Source organism: Hyaena hyaena, unplaced genomic scaffold (assembly GCF_003009895.1).
Source record: "Hyaena hyaena isolate Hyena2069 unplaced genomic scaffold, ASM300989v1 scaffold_952, whole genome shotgun sequence".
NCBI classification, from domain to species: Eukaryota; Metazoa; Chordata; class Mammalia; order Carnivora; family Hyaenidae; genus Hyaena; species Hyaena hyaena.
Window position 1 is genome coordinate 244,429 of NW_024081587.1, and position 16,407 is coordinate 260,835.

Genomic DNA, 16,407 nt, shown 5'->3' on the forward strand with positions numbered 1-16,407 from the left:
GGGAACCTCTGTGTTGGGGCCATTGCCAGGGCCCCTCATCTCTCACTCTGTCCTTCATCATAGTTTGAGACAGGCCTGAACAGCCTCAAGAATCCCTTAGCTGAACACTCCTTCTCTGGGTGCCTGGCCCTCACGGTGGTGCCAGTAGGTCTGACACCCCTTCCCTAGATTCCAGAAGAAGAGAACAGAAGAGTCTGTTCTCACCAGTTCCAGCAGAAAGATCCACCTCCCTAAAAATCAGAGAAATGGGGTTCCTATAGCATTTTCCTTTCTCTGTAAAGATAATAGATATTTTCTTAGGATTACAAATGTTTATTTTACTTTAAAACTACAATTTAAAAAGTTGCGTTCCATTCATTTTTATCAGATATATTTGGAGGATACAGAAATCTTCAGTGATATATTTGTAGATAGCCAGAAACTTGGACGTAAATTAAAGGCACTTTATTTATTGTAGATTCTATATAGCAATGGGCTGAAACAAAGAACCAGAGCACTGGTTAGGGTAGAAATAAAGCCCTGTGCTTGGTTTAAAAATAGAAATGCCTGTATATTCTAGGCTGGGAAAAGAGGCACTTGTCAGCAACAAGTTTGGAAGACATTTAGTGAGTCCAGTTGGCTTATGATACAGGACATTATGAGTTTAAGATGCCAAAACTCAATATGGACCTTGGCTTTGTCTTTGCCATCCTCCAAAGTTGTGAGGCATCCTTGCAGGAAACTCCTCACTCACATGGTCAGCCTGGCAAAGAGGCAAATACGCGGTAGTCAACCACATCTTGGCCTATAAAGAGTTCTATTCAAACATATTTGTTTTAGATGCTCTAGGTTTTTTAGTTGATATTACTTATGATTTTAAAGTTACTTATTTTAGGTTAGTTGCCATTGATATCTTTTAAACACTCTTTCTTCTATTCATCTGGTCTTGTAAGAATTTTCCCTTAACCATTTTCATTGTATTGTCTGTTACTCTGTTTTGAAATAGCAAGCATGAAGACAACTGTGGGGATAATCTACCCACTAAGAGCCTGAGTTTGAGGGCATTTACCCCTTCCAGTTAGCCCTGCAGTCCCCACCACTAAATACCCTGTTCCCTCCCCCAAATAAATGGCTTACAATTAATATTAAACTCAGTCTGTGGCACAGGATATACGTATACATCTAAATAATTGTCTTAAGTACATTTTCTTTACATGAAACAAATGTTCCCCATTGTGCAAATGAGAATAGGGAAATGAGACACCCAGGAGGTGTTACGTGAACGCCAAGTTCCAAGTCTGCAGGACTCCCAGCTCAGCACAGGAAGGCCACACTCTCTGGGACAGCATGGATATATAAGTGAAGGTAATCTTCTATACTTCAAACTTCCAATTCCTCTAGGGAAAGAAAAAAAAAAAACATGATTAACATCCACGTTCTATACAACTGATACATCTTAACCAAGTTACGTGAACAGACCTGTATAGATTAGAAAAAAATAGAGGTGGCACAAGATCGAGAAAATGACCTTATTTCAACCCCTTATGTTTAAGTCACATAATCTAGAAAGTCTGAGTAAGAATAATGCGAAGACATCCCATAGAGGGTCCACATTTGGTTTCATGAAATCCCTTTCCCATCAGCTTGCCTGCGGTGGACATGTGTGGTTTCCAGCTGCCAGGCATCCCTACCCCCACCTTGTAGTCACAGCGCTGATGTTTGTTTTGAGAACATTTGCTGAGAGCTCCCGCCCCACTGCATGTGGCTCTCGAGGGGCTGGCAACCCCAGTGCCATTCAGCACTAGCCACAGAGATGGCCCTGGCCCAACCCCGTCAGATGCCTCAGGATGGAAAGTCGGGTTGCTCGTGCAGAAACAAAACTTGGCCTCAGCCTTGTCCATGACACTAAATTCTGAAAGACCGACAGCCTCCCTAACTCGTACCCATTCCAAGTATACCTGAGGATATACCTGACGGGTGTTGACCAGTGAGGCACACAGTGTTGCCTTAGCAGACATGGTTGGCTGAGGAGTGAGAAGCGTGACCCCAAAGCCATCCTGTCAGAATTTCCAGAGAGACGTGAGGTTTGGAGACTCTGATACACTCCCCGAGGCCATCTAGTTTGGAAAGAAATAGAAAATGTTCATACATGGGCAAAGATTTAGAAACCCGGATACCTGATACTTCCCTGAACATCATAATTAAAGATATTTGCCAGGAAAATGAGAAAATAAGAACACGAATAAGGAAATCATAGCTGGAGACGACTGGAAGTAAGAATGAAAACAACTTTAAAAAAAAGATCTATATCTAAAACAATGGTCTTAACTACACTTTTATGCGAAACAAATGTTCCATATTGTAAAAATAAAAGGAAATGGTGGTGATAATAAATGTGACTTAAATTGACAAAGATTAGAGTAGTAGATTTGCCAAGAGGAATTCAGAAGTGCCAGATTCTTCAGTTTCAGTAAAGAAGAGTAGAACTTTATTATTCACTTGTTAGTCTTGAAAGTTTAATATTGGTTTTTAAATGCTCCAAAAATTAAACTGATCACTAATAGGATTAAAAGCAGCATGTGTATCTTTCATATCATTGTACAAACCACCTATACTATACTTATTAATTCCACAAACGTGTAGTGGATACTTGTTATGGGCCAGGTACTGGGGTAGATTCTAGGATGCAAAATTAATTAAGAAACATCCTCAGCAAAGAAAATGGGGGAAAAAATGTTTAAAGAACAAGGAAAGAAAAGCAGGAAAATGCAAGACCAAACCTAACAATGATGACAATAAGTATAATAGGGTAAATTCCCTAGTTAGAAAAGAAAGAACATAGAGTGGCTTAAGAAACAAAATCCAGTTAAAAGGTATATACTAGGAAGGATTTTGAAATAAGTTGACCTAGACAGGTTAAAATTTGAAAATGAGCAAGCAAAAGTTAGGCAAAAATAAATATGAAGAAAACAAATGTGGCAGAATTCATATCAGACAAAATAAAAGACAAAGGGAGAAAAGTATGCAGTCAATAGTAACAAAAAGAATATATTACAGGGAAGATATAACAGTTCAATTTTTTTTTAAGTTTATTTTTAAGAGAGAGAGTAAGAGCATGCAAGCATGAGCAGGCGAGGGGCAGAAAGAGAGGGGGACAGAGGATCTGAAGCTGGCTCTGCCCTATCAGCACAGAACCCAATGTGGGGCTCAAACTCATGAACCTTGAGATCATGACCTGAGTCAAACTCAGACCCTTAACTGACTGAGCCACCCAGTTACCCCAAGTTATTTGTCCTAAGGCTGTAATGTAAGCAAAACTTATAAATAGGAAGATATGGACAGAACAGTCATAAAAGACAACTTTGTCACCCACTGCAAATTTGATAGATGAAGTAGATAGGAACAAGTAATAGAATGGAGTCAATAGAAATATATTTTAAATTTTGTCCCTGTAAACAGAGACTGTATTACCTTTTAAAGCATCCATAGCAGTTAAAAAACTTGATCGAATATTAAGGTGCACAGAAAAATAACACTAAATCCCCCCCAAAAGTATTAAAAAACACCATATTTTTTTGTATGTATCCCACATTAATAAGAAATATTTCCAACTACTTAGAATAAAAACATATCTAGCTAAGTTAACTACGGAACCACAGAGGAAATGTAAAACAATTACAAAATATTGAGAACTTAATATTACTGATGTGCTTCAGCCAAGATTTTACTCAGAGGTCAATTCTAGACTTGAGATCTTTTGAAGAGAAAAGTAGAAATACAAGATTGCAAGAATAAAGGAGGAAGAAGCTCAAGAATAATTAAAAAATAAAATAGAATAAAAGAAAATAAAAAGTAAATAAAAGCAGAAAGTTCCAAATGAGAAAAATAAAACTGTAATATTAAAATTATTTTTTCATAAAAATGGAAGTTTTCTTTCATTTTTTAATGTCTATGCCACACGAGGGAATATTATATTACATCTGTTTTTATGTAATGATGGTATTTTGTAGGATTTTTTAACCTCAGTGTCCAGGGTTCACTCTCTCACACCTTTGAAGAATGAAGGAGTGGACAGAATAAAATGAGCGGCAGGCAGAAGTTTATTAGAGGATAAGATTAGAGAGGAAGAATAGTAGGAACGCCTGGGTGGCTCAGTCGGTTAAGCGTCTGACTTCAGACCAGGTCATGATCTTGCAGTTAGTGAGTTCAAGCCCCACCTTGGGCTCTGTACTGACAGCTCAGAGCCTGGAGCCTGCTTTGGATTCTGTGTCTCCCTCTCTCTCTGCCCATCCCCTGCTCATTCTCTGTCTCTATCTCTCAGAAATAAAAAGAAACATTAAAAAAAAGTAAGAATTGTCTGAAAACTCTCTTTACAGACAGGGAACATTCAAAAGTAAATGCCCACGAGTATAGGAAGCGGCTTTGTTTTATAGGGTTTTGCTTGGCCCCTTTCTTTCCTGCTTCATTCTTCTCAGGTCCTACCCTTATTGGCTAGATAACTCTAAGTGCCTAATCATTCCTTTCTGATTGGCTCATTTCCATTGTATGAGAGGTGGTCTATGGCCATACCATTCCTTGTGGGTCCTATGTATTAGGGTCTACTACTTATTTTTAGTTAGGTCAAATTCCTGAGGGAAACCTGAGGGCGAGTAGGTGGTGTCTGCTACATTCTTAAGGGGAACCATAAGCCTGAAGGAGTTTGCTGGTGGTCATAGTCTCCCAGCATTGTCCCAAAATGTGTGTTTTTCCCCAGCCGGGGACCTTCAAGTCCTAGCCTCTTTCTTTCTGCCTACTGAATCTTATCTTTTCCTATCATAATATCAGCAAATAAAGGCCACATAATGGCCATGCCTACAATGGCTAATACTGTCAAGTTCCTTTGTTTGATGGGAGGAAATTGTTTAGTGTAATCTAATCATTTACCCATAGTATTGATAAGTAAATGCCTTTGTTTTTAGGATATTTTATTCCATCACTTTAAGAAAATAATTACTAAGGTCTTGTTTTGCTAAAAGACCTTCAGTTTCTTGCTGAAGCCTAGTTGGCTACCACAAATATTTTATTTACTCTAAATTTTCAGAAGATACAGTGACTATCTTCTGAAATATAATTATTTTTGAAATGTTTTCTTGGTCATTTAAAACTTATTACTTATCACACTGGGAATTTCCCCCTCTCTATTTACAGTGTTTTACTGGTTCCACTGAGGCAGGAGAATTTGGTCTCTTTGTTTACTACCAATTCCTCAGAGCCTAGAATAGTGTCTAAGCTACAGAGGTGCTCAATATGCTGCTGAACAAACACATGAAGGGAAATGCAGACCAATACTTGAATTAGACCTTGTCTAATCAGAGCACTTAGGTAGAGAGGGCTCTTTAGGAATGTAGACATTTAAAGTGATAAGGATACATATTTTTTTAATGTTTATTTATTTTTGAGAGAGAGAGAGAGAGAGAGAGAGAAAGAGCGCACACAAGTAGAGGAGGGGCAGAGACACACACACACACGCTGAATCCGAAGCAGGCTTCAGGCTCTGAGCTGTGAGTGCAGAGCCTGACTCAGGGCTTGAGCCCATGATCTGCAAGATTGTGACCTGAGCCAAAGTCAGTTGCCCAACCAACCGAACCATCCAGCTTCCCCTTAAAGTGACATTTTAACAAATTGACATTTTAATAGCATTTGATACTTTATACCAGTTGATAATACTATACCACCAGAGGCTTGGGGTTGTATTTAATTTCTTAAGGAATTTCAGGAACAGTAACAGTCCTTTCATATAGGACTAGACCTCAAGGGTCCCGAAAAGATGAGCGTTTCTATATTTCTATATTTTTAGGCCTGTTTCTTCATACAGATTTCAAAACCATGTATTTTTAAATGGCTTCATGACAGTATTGTACACTAAACTGTGTATGCAAATAGACAAACCAGAAAGGAATTCTCATTCAAAACTGGTAATTTGGGAACAACAATATTGTCAATAAATCTTCTGTATTTTCTTAACTTCTATTCTTGGAGTCACAAATGAAAGGTCATCCTGGCTCAGGGTTATCCTCCCCATGGTCCTCTCTATGCTATAATCCTCTTCTTTGTGCTTGGTAGAGTCTGTAGACTTGAAGCTGGGTCAGTGGTAGGACACCATTTCATTGGCCACAATGGCTGGTTGCAGGATGGAAGGTGACCAAAATTGGGCCAATCAGAGCCCTTTTTCAGGATTTTTCAAACAAATAGATCTGGACAGATGTTATTCTGGAGGGACCCATGACTACCATCTTTATCTGAAAAAGAACAGGGTCCTCGTACTGAGGAAAGCTGCAGCACAAGGTGAGCCTGTCCTCGCCAGATTTCAGTCTTTGGAGTCAGTCACACCCAAGACCAGCTCCACTTCTGCCATGTGCAACCTCATGGTTCCATTCTTCCTTTCGTTCTGTGAGGAATTACCCCAGGATCGCTCCAATAAACTATCTCTTTGTCCTATGCTGAATTCGGTTGCTTGCAACCAAAAACATTCTAATTTGATCATTCTAAATGCTTTGAAATGCATTCAATTTGACAGAAGAAAGCCCAGGTGCTTTTAGTAAAATACACTTGGAGAAAACCCTCCACCTTTGGGACTAGTGTAGGTATAGTTCTGATATTTTTTCTTATCTATAACATGCAAATTAGCTGCAAATACTGTTGTATTAATGTCAAGTACCTTAGCCATAGAATAAATGAATTCAGACTTTCAGCCTACAAAAGTTGAATGCCCACACCTTCCCTTAGGCCAGGAAAATGAGCAGTTCCACAGCATCTGTCTTTTAGAAGATGAATTCTTTGGGTCTTACTCACATAAAATTCTTTACTGCTGTTATAAGACCTTAGAACCGTTGTTAAACTTACCCATATGGCTGAAAAACAGCCCTTGGGAATTTTCTTCTTCAAAGAAATTTAAAATGCCTATTGTCAGTCCAAGAGCAAAAAATTTTTTGAGAACACTTTGTGCAAATTCCTTATATTTATTTTCCTTCTTGTGAATCATATATTTGCTTTCACCCTTCATCTTTTATGTGAAATACTTCAGAGGTTAGAGAACAATGTAGTGAATGTCTGTGTGCCTTACCTCTAACGTAAAAATTGTAAAGTACAATTCACCTTCCCTAGGCTACCTTAGCCCAGAGGAAAACTTAAAGTCCTATTGACAGTAACAAGAAGTGTTTAAAACAATTGTGTCAACTATTAGATAGCCTCACAAAGGTTTCTCTATTTAGGGGAATTGCTGGAGGGTTGCTCTGCAGCAGTCATTTGAACAGCACGTGGAGTCCATGCCTCTCTGGTTCTGGCTCCAGCTCCCTACAGAAATATCTGCTGCTAGCCCCTATGGAAGGCTCCTCGGGGCTGCTACTGCCTCAGGGGTCACCTACAGCTGGCACTCACTGCCCTGAATCTCCCTTCAAACCCCTCCAGAGGGCCACGTGTAGGTGTGGATGCTGTTGATGCTGTTCTTCACTGGGGCCCTGGAGTGGTGACGGTGCTGTGTTCTCCCCTGGAAGCAGGAAAATCTCTCATCGCCCATTGAGATACATGGATCCCAAGACAGTGTGGCCATGTGCCCCCAGTCTCTCATGGATATTTGGTGAGAGAGATCAATTATCCTTAGAACCTCTGTCTCTTCCTGGGGCTCAAGCACTGTCACTGGTCTACATCTGGCTCCCTAGCTCCCTCTTCTCTGAGGATAGGCTTCTGCCCAAGCTGCTCTATTTCTCAGTACACAGACCATCAGCCAATTTGCCCGCCAGTCTTGCAGACCAGTCTAGATCCTGGAGCAAGCATACTTCAGTCCTAACTTGGTTTACTCTTCTGAGGAAAGACCTCATGTCTATCAGATTTATTTGATGTTCTGTGCACAGTAACAATTTTCATATAGATTATGGGAAAATTGCCTAGGAAAAAAAGGAGCAACAGTGGTTTGTGATTTATGCATCTGTATGATTAGATACAATGTAGAATTTGCAAGTAATGATTATGAAAATTATGTAGCAATATGGAAACATGCTCATTATATACTTTTAAGAGGAAAAATCAGGATGCAAAATTATATGTGTATTATAATTACAAGTATTATTCTGATTTTTTTTTTTTTTTACTCAGGAATAGAGAACATAGGCACTGTTAATATGAGGACTGTGAATTATATCATGATAGAAGGGAATTTCTTTTTTATCAAGTTTACTGCAAAGTAATAAAATACTGAATATATACTTTACTAAGTTTAGCAAGTATTAAGCACTGTGTGACTGTCCTATTCCATAAAACATAGTCCCTAAGCATCCGTTCTAAAGAATGTTTTTGTCCATCTGATTACTGCCAGAACCTGAAATAAAATAAAACATTATTTATTTTTTCACCATCCTTCCTTCCCTCTCTCTCTCTCTCTGTCTCTCTCTCTTTCACACACACACACACACACACACACACACACACACACACACACACACAAATGATTGGTTAGGTAAACTCTGAAGAGAAAGTTAAAAAAGAAATCATCTACTACAGTACTATACTAATGCCTTTGTAAAGTTTAAAAAAAATTTTAAGTTTATTTATTCATTTTGAGAGAGAAGAGAGCATGTGCAGGGGAGTGGCAGAGAGAGAGGGAGAGAGAGAATCCCAAGCAGGTTCCACACCGTTAGTGTTCAGCCCAAGGTGGGGCTCGAACTCAGAAACTGTGAGATCTTGACCAGAGCTGAAATTAAGAGTTAGATGCCTAGTAGATTGAGCCACCCAGGTGTCCTGCCTTTGTAAAGTTTTGACCTTTCTATTAAGATGTATTAGAGTTTGTTAGGGTCACAGCAGGAAAAAAGATGTCACATTTGTAGGTTTCAACTGAATAGAGTTTTATATTAAAGCGGTTATTTACAAAGGTCTGAGCAGCTATCAGGAACTGGGAAGGAAGAGTGAAGCGTCTAGGAACTGACAACTCTTGAGAAGTCATCGCCGAGGGGGAAGGAATGGCCGAGATCCTAGTGAGAGGTAGAGCCATGGAGGGTCTGCCTGACTAGAGGCCAGAGAGGTGGCCGGAGAGAAACAGCATGGCTACTCACAGAACAGCACAAGGAGAGAGAAGAATACATTCCCTGCTCTCTCCTACCTTCTGGTGGCCTATCAGTGCGTCGCATCTGTCAAACCCAATTGCAGGCCAGTAGAGCAAGATCGCCAGTTGATGCAGTCACTGGAAGTCAGCTTTTCTGGAAACAGAGAAGGACAGAAAAAGGTGGAGAATGGATTTAGAGAGGCCGATGGAGAATAACTGGCACAAGGAGCCCACAGCGATGCCATGTTATAGACAAAGAGATTACCTGTTTAACTACAAGCTGGTCCTTAATGTATTGTCAAGTTAGCTAACACACAGTGTAGTCCCGGCTTCAGGAGTAGATTCCTATGATTCATCACTTCCACACAACACCCAGTGCTCATCCCAACATGCTCTCCTTAGTGCCCGTTACCGATTTCCTGCTCCCCCAATTGTCTTCCTCAGTTGTTCTCTGTATTTAATCGTCTTTTAAGGTTTTCTTCCCTCTCTTCGTACTTATTTTTCCTTCTCTTCCCCTATGGTCTTCTGTTTAATTCCTCAAATTGCACATATGAGTGAAAACATGTATCTGTCTTTCTCTGACTGACTGACTTCACTTAGCATAATACCCTCCGGTTCCATCCATGTTGTTACAAATGGCAAGATTCCATTCTTTTTCATAGCTGAGTAGTATTCCATTCCATTGATGAAAATTTGGGCTCTTTCCATAATTTGGCTATTATGCATAGTGCTGCTATAAACATTGGGGTACATGTGCCCCTATAAATCAGCACTCCTGTATCCTTTGGATAAATTCCTAGTTGTGCTATTGCTGGGTCATAGGGGCGTTCTACTGTTAATTTTTTGAGGAACCTCCACACGGTTTCCCAGAGGAGCTGCACCACTGTGCATTCCCACCAACAGTGCAAGAGGGTGCCCATTTCTCCACATCCTCGCCAACATCTGTTGTTTCCTGAGTTGCTAATTTTAGCCAATCTGACCAGTGTAAAGTAGTATCTCAATGTGGTTTTAATTTGTACTTCCCTGATGATGAGCAATGTTGAGCATCTTTTCCTGTGTCTGTTTGCCATCTGTATGTCTTCTTTGGAAATGTGTCAGTTCATGTCTTCTGCCCGTTTCTATACTGGATTATTTGTTTTTTTTGGGCATTGAGTTTGTTAAGTTCGTTACAGATTTTTGATACTAACCCTTTATCTGATACATCATTTGCAAATATCCTTCTCCCATTCTGTTGGTTGCCTTTTAGTTTCGTTGATTGTTTCCTTTGCAGTGCAGAAGCTTTTTATCTTGATGACGTTCCAATAGTTCATGTTTGCTTTTGTTTCCCTTGCCTCTGGAGACATGTCTAGTAAGAAGTTGCTGTGGCCAAGGTAAAGAGGTTTTTGCCTGTTTTCTCCTCTAGGATTTTGATGATTTCCTGTCTCACATTTAGGTCTTTCATCCATTTTCATTATTTTTGTGTATGGTGTAAGAGTGTTCCAGGTTCATCCTTCTGCGTGTTGTTGTGCAGTTCTCCCACCACCATTTACTAAAGAGACTATCTTTTCACTAGGATACTCTTTCCTGCTTTGCCAAAGATTAGTTGGCCATACACTTGTGGGTCCAATTCTGTGTTCTCTATTTCATTCCATTAGCCTAGGTGTCCTGTTTTGTGCCAGTACCATACTGTCTCGATGATTACAGCTTTGTAGTATAGGCTAAAGTCTGAGATTGTGATGCCTCCTGCTTTGGTTTTCTTTTTCAACATTACTTTGGCTATTTGGGTCTTTTGTGGTTCCATACAAATTTTGGGATTATTTTTTCTAGCTCTGAGAAGAATGCTGGTGTTATTTTGATTAGGATTGCATTGAATGTGTAGATTTCTTTGGATGTATCAACATTTTAACAATATTTGTTCTTCCAAACCACTAGCTAGAATGTTTTTTCATTTCTTTGCGTCTTCTTCAATTTCCTTCATAAGTTTTCAATAATTTTCAGCGTACAGATCTTTTACATCTTTGGTTAGGTTTATTCCTTGGTATTTTATGGTTCTGGGTGCAACTGTAAATGGGATCTATTCCTTGATATTTCTTTCTGTTGCTTCATTATTGGTGTATAGAAATGAAACTGATTACTGTACATTGATTTTATATCCTGCGACTTTGCTGAATTCATGTATCGGTTCTAGTAGGCTTCTGGTGGAGTCTGTCGGGTTGTCCATGTAGAGTATCAGGTCATCTGTGAAAAGTGGAAAGTTTGGCTTTTTCTTTGCCAATTTGGATGCCTTTTATTTCATTTTGTTGTCTGATTGCTGAGGCTAAGACATCCAATACTATGTTAAACAACAGTGGTAAGAGTGGATATCCCTGTCATGTCACTGATGATAACTGTTGTGTTCCTGATCTCTGGGGCAGAGCTCTTGGTTTTTCCCCATTGAGGATGATATTAGCTCATATCATGAGCCTTTCATATATAGCTTTATGCTGTTTCTCCTATCCCAACTTTCCCCAGAGTTTTTATTAAGAATGGATGCTGTATTTTGCCAAATACTTTTTCTGTATCTATTGACAGGATTATACGGTTATCCTTTCTTCTATTAATGTGATGTATCACATTGATTGACTTGCAGATATAGAATCAGCCCTGCAGCCCAGGAATGAATCCCACTTGATCATGGTAAATAATTCTTTTAATATACTGTTGAATATCTTGTTGAGAATTTTTACATCCATGTTCATCAGGGATATTGGGCTGTAATTCTTTTTAGTCGAGTCTTTGCCTGGTATGGGAAGCAAGGTAGTGCTGGCTTCATAGAATGAATCTGGAAGCTTTCCTTCTGTTTCTATTTTTGGAACAGCTTGAGAAGAATAGGTATTAACTCTGCTTTAAACGTCTGGTAGAATTCCCCTGGGAAGCCATCTGGCGCAGGGCTCTTATTTGTTGGAAGGTCTTTGAAAACAGATTCAATTTCTTTGCTGGTTATGGGTCTGTTCAAATTTTCTTTTCTTCCTGTTGAGTTTTGGTAGTGTGTGGGTGTCTAGAAACTTGTCCATTTCTTCCAGACTGCCCAGTTTGTTGGCATATAGTTTTTCATAGTATTCTCTAATAATTCTTTCTATTTCTGTAGTGTTGGTTGTGATCTCTCCTCTTTCATTTGTGATTTTATCTACTTGGGTTCTCTCTCTTTTCTTTTTGACAAGTCTGGCTAGGGGCTTATCAATTTTGTTTATTTTTTCAAAAAACCAGCTCTTAGATTCATTTATCTGGTCTACTCTTCTTTTATATTCTATATTATTTATTTCTGCTCTCATCTTTATTATTTCTCTTATTCTTCTGGCTTTGGGGTTTCTTTGCTGCTCTGCTTCTAGTTCCTATAGGTGTGAGGTTAGGTTCGGTATTTGGGATTTTTCCTGCTTCTTGAGATAGGCCTGGATTGCAATGTGTTTTCCTCTTAGGACTGCCTTTGCTGCATCCCAAAGGGTTTGAACTATTGTGTTTTCATTTTCATTTGCTTCCATATACTTTTAAATTTCTTCTTTAATTTCCTAGATGACCCACTCATTTTTTAGTAGGGTGTTCTTTAACCTACTATTTGGAGGCTTTCCAAATTTTTTCTTGTCATTTCTTTCAAGTTTTATTGTGTTGTGATCTGAAAATAAGCATGGGTATGATTTCAATCCTTTTATATTTGTTGAGGGATGTTTTGTAACCCAGTACGTGATCTGTTTTGGAGAATGTTCCATGTGCACTGGAGAAGAATGTGTATTCGGCTTTTGGATGAAAACTTCTAAATGTATCTGTCAAGTCCATCTGGTCCAGTGTATCATTCAAGGCCATTATTTCTTTATTGATTTTTCTGCCTACATGATCTGTCCATTGCTGTAAGTGGAGTATTAAAGTCACTTATTACAGTATTATTATCAATAAGTTTGCTTATGTTTGTTGTTATGCACCAGCTTGGTGGCATAAACATTTATACTTTTTAGCTTTTCTTGATAGATAGACCTCTTAATTATTACATAATGCCCTTCTGCATCTCTTGTTACAGTCTTTGTTTTAAAATCCAGTTTGTCTGATAGAAGTACAGCTACTCTGGCTTTCTTTTGACTTCCAGTAGCATGATACATGGTTCTCCATCTCCTTGCTTTCAATCAACAGGTGTCCTCAAGTGCAAAATGAGTCTCTTCTAGGCAGCATATACATGGATCTTGTTTTTTGTGTGTGTTTGTTTGTTTTTTAATCCATTCTTATACCCTATGTCTTTTGATTGGGGAATTTAGTCCATTTATATTCAGAGTGATTATTGAAAGATAAGGATTAGTGTCATTGTGTTACTTGTAGGTTTCATGTTTGCGGTGATGTCTCCAGTCCTTTGTAGTCTTTGCTGCTTTTCACTGACAGAGTCCTTCTTAGGGTCTCCTGTGGGGCTGGTTTAGTGATCATGAACTGCTTTAGTTTTTGTTTGTCTGGGAAAACCTTTATCTCTCCTTCTATTCTGAAAGACAGCCTTGCTGGATAAAAGATTCTTGGCTGCATATTTTTCCTATTCAGCACACTGAATATTTCCTGCCACTCCTTTATGACCTGCCAAGTTTCAGTGGACAGGTCTGCGACTACCTTTATGTATCTACCCTTGTAGGTTAAGGCACATTTGTCCCTAGCTGCTTTCAGAATTCTTTCTTTATCTTTGTATTTTACCAGGTTCACTATGATATGTCATGGTGTTGACCTGTTTTTGTTTATTTTGAAGGAAGTTCTCTGTGCCTCCTGGACTTGGATGTCTGTTTCCTTCCCCAGATTAGGGAAGTTCTCAACTACAATTTGTTCAAATAAACCTTCTGTCCCTTTCTCTCTCTTCTTCTTCTTTTGGAACTCCTATGATACAGATATTATTTCATTTCATTGAATCACTTAGATCTCTAATTCTTCCCTGTGGTCTAGTAATTTCTTTTCCCTAATATTTTCAGCTTCATGATTTTCCATAATTTTATTTTCTGTTTCACCTATTCTATCCTCTGCTTGTTCCATCCTTGCTGTCACTGCATCTAGTTTATTTTGTACCTCATTTACAGTATTTTTAAATTCATCGTGACTAGTTCTTAGGTCCTTGATCTCTGCAGCAATAGATTCTCAGATGTCTCTTATGCTTTTTTCAAGCTCACCTATTAGTTTTATGACTACTCATCTAAATTCTTGCTCAGATATATTGTTTATATCTGTTTTGACCAATTCTCTGGCTGTCATTTTTTTCTGGAATTTCTTTTGAGGAAAATTCTTCCGTTTCATCATTTTGGCTAGTTTTTTGCCCCTTATGTGTTTTAAAAGCTTGTTATGTGTCCTGCACCTGCCAGTACTACTATGTTAAAAAGGGGTCATACACTGTCCAGGGTCTGGCACTTCAGGAAGTATTTCTGGAGTCTGCTGTATGCACTCTGTTGTTGCATCTTTGGCTGCTCTATCCCACAGCTCATGGTGGATTTTTTGAGCCTTCCACCAGGTGCGCTTTGATTTGTTCACTAAGTAACCCTAGAAAAAAAGGGGAAAATGGGGGGGGGGCTTTTCCTGTATAAAAAGAGAAATCCTGGGGCTCCTGGGTGGCTTAGTTGGTTAAGCGTCTGACTTTCGCTTAGGTCATGATCTCGCGGTTCGTGGGTTCGAGCCCCACGTCGGGCTCTGTGCTGACTGCCAGCTCAGAGCCTGGAGCCTGTTTCAGAGTCTGTGACTCCCTCTCTCTCTGACCCTCCCCTGCTCACGCTGTCTCTCTCTCTCTCCCAGAAATAAATAAAACATTAAAAAAATAAAAAAAAGAGAGAAATCCTATACAAAGAGAGGGTTTGGGAAATTCTTTTAAAAATACAGAGAATCAAAGAAACTATAAGGCTTAATCCAGACAAAGAGAGAGAAAAATGAAGAAGCAGATAAAGAAAAGGTATAAAAACAATAGAGTAAAAATGCCTGATTAAACACACAACCAGAACAGAGAGAGAGAGAGAGGGAGGGAGATCTTTATATATATATAAAGGAATTGACCAAAAGTCAAATGAGAACCTGAGTCTGATTCCAAAGGAAAGGGGGGAAAAAAAAAAAAAGAAGAGGAGGGAAGAAAGGAAAAAGGAAAAGAGAAGAGAAGGAAAGAGGGAAAAATTAATAATAAAAAGCAAAACAAAAACAGACTAACATACCAAACTGCAGGACAGTTGTCTGCTGGTGCCTGGGACCAGGGGCTGTGTTGGTCTGGAGGAGAGGCCATCTGGTTCTGTGGGTGTCGGTCTCATTCCAGTAGATGAGCAGTTATGCAGTTACCAGGCACTGAGGGGCGAGGTGTGGTGTAAGCGGTCCCGCCCCCACTGGGGGCATCTGTCCTATTCCAGGGAGCCCCACAGTGTTGATGTTGGGGAGAGAACTGGCAACACCCCAATCTCTCCTCCTAGGACCGGGTGTCTCCAACCATGCTGTTCAGGCAGCCTTCACAGAGTAGCCCAGGCAGGTGCCCTTGTTATGCCTGAATCGCGAGTCCCCAGAGACCTCCAAGGAGCCGGCACCGATGCAAGTACAAAAGGGTCTTTATTACAAGCTGGAGCAGGGGCTCACCCGTCTACCGGCACAGCGGCAGCAAAGTGAAGCCCCGAACAGTGGCAAGCAGGGTTTTTATGGGGGAAGGGCAGGGGTGTTACCGTGCACACGTACGTTTTGCATCATTACATAAGCACCAGTCATAATTGTACAATATCCATAGTAACAGCATAGTAACAGTTTTGACCATTCAGTATCTGTGAGGCATCTGTTACTTTTGGCGGGACCCAATCATGACCTTTGAGAGTCTTTTAAAATGACCAATTATGAGGTGGGCTCAGAGAATCTACGTGGGGCTTATGCAAGCGGTGATTGATTGGCAAGTTTGTACAAATAACTACCTGCAGTTACCAGCCCTGACTCGTCTCCAAGACTACAGGAACGTTACACATTTCTTTTGATTGGCAGATCCGAGGGCGGTCCGAGGGTGGCTTCAGCTGAGGCTTTTTCTGGAACTGGGAATACGTGCAGCCTGAGGTTGTTTCTAATGGAGGACTTAATTTCTAATGGAGGACTTAATTTCAGGCTCCTCACCCTGCCCTGCTCCACAGTCTCCCTAGTCTCCTAAGTGCTCAGCTGGGATTCAAAACCCAAAGAAACTATAATGGCTTGATCCAGGCAGAGGGTAAGGAAAATAAAGGAGATGTAGAACATGTATCAAGAGAATGGATTAAATATGTCTGTTTAAACAAACCACCAACCAAAATAACCAGACTAGAGAAGGGAAGAGCTAAGAAGAAGAAAAGAAAGGAAGATGTAATTATATAATAAGAATTGTTCAAGAAATAAACCAGGCAATGCAA

The 16,407-nt window shown here is 39.7% G+C and overlaps 1 long non-coding RNA gene across 1 annotated transcript; it reads right to left on the minus strand.

The window, feature by feature from the left end:
• Positions 1–1,167: 1,167 nt before the first annotated feature.
• On the minus strand, positions 1,168–15,565 carry LOC120223128. Its single transcript, XR_005526210.1, has 4 exons — positions 15,214–15,565; positions 9,110–9,206; positions 1,950–2,096; positions 1,168–1,376 (listed from the first exon to the last, which is right to left on the minus strand). It is a non-coding gene; the product is annotated as an uncharacterized LOC120223128 (long non-coding RNA).
• Positions 15,566–16,407: the final 842 nt, after the last annotated feature.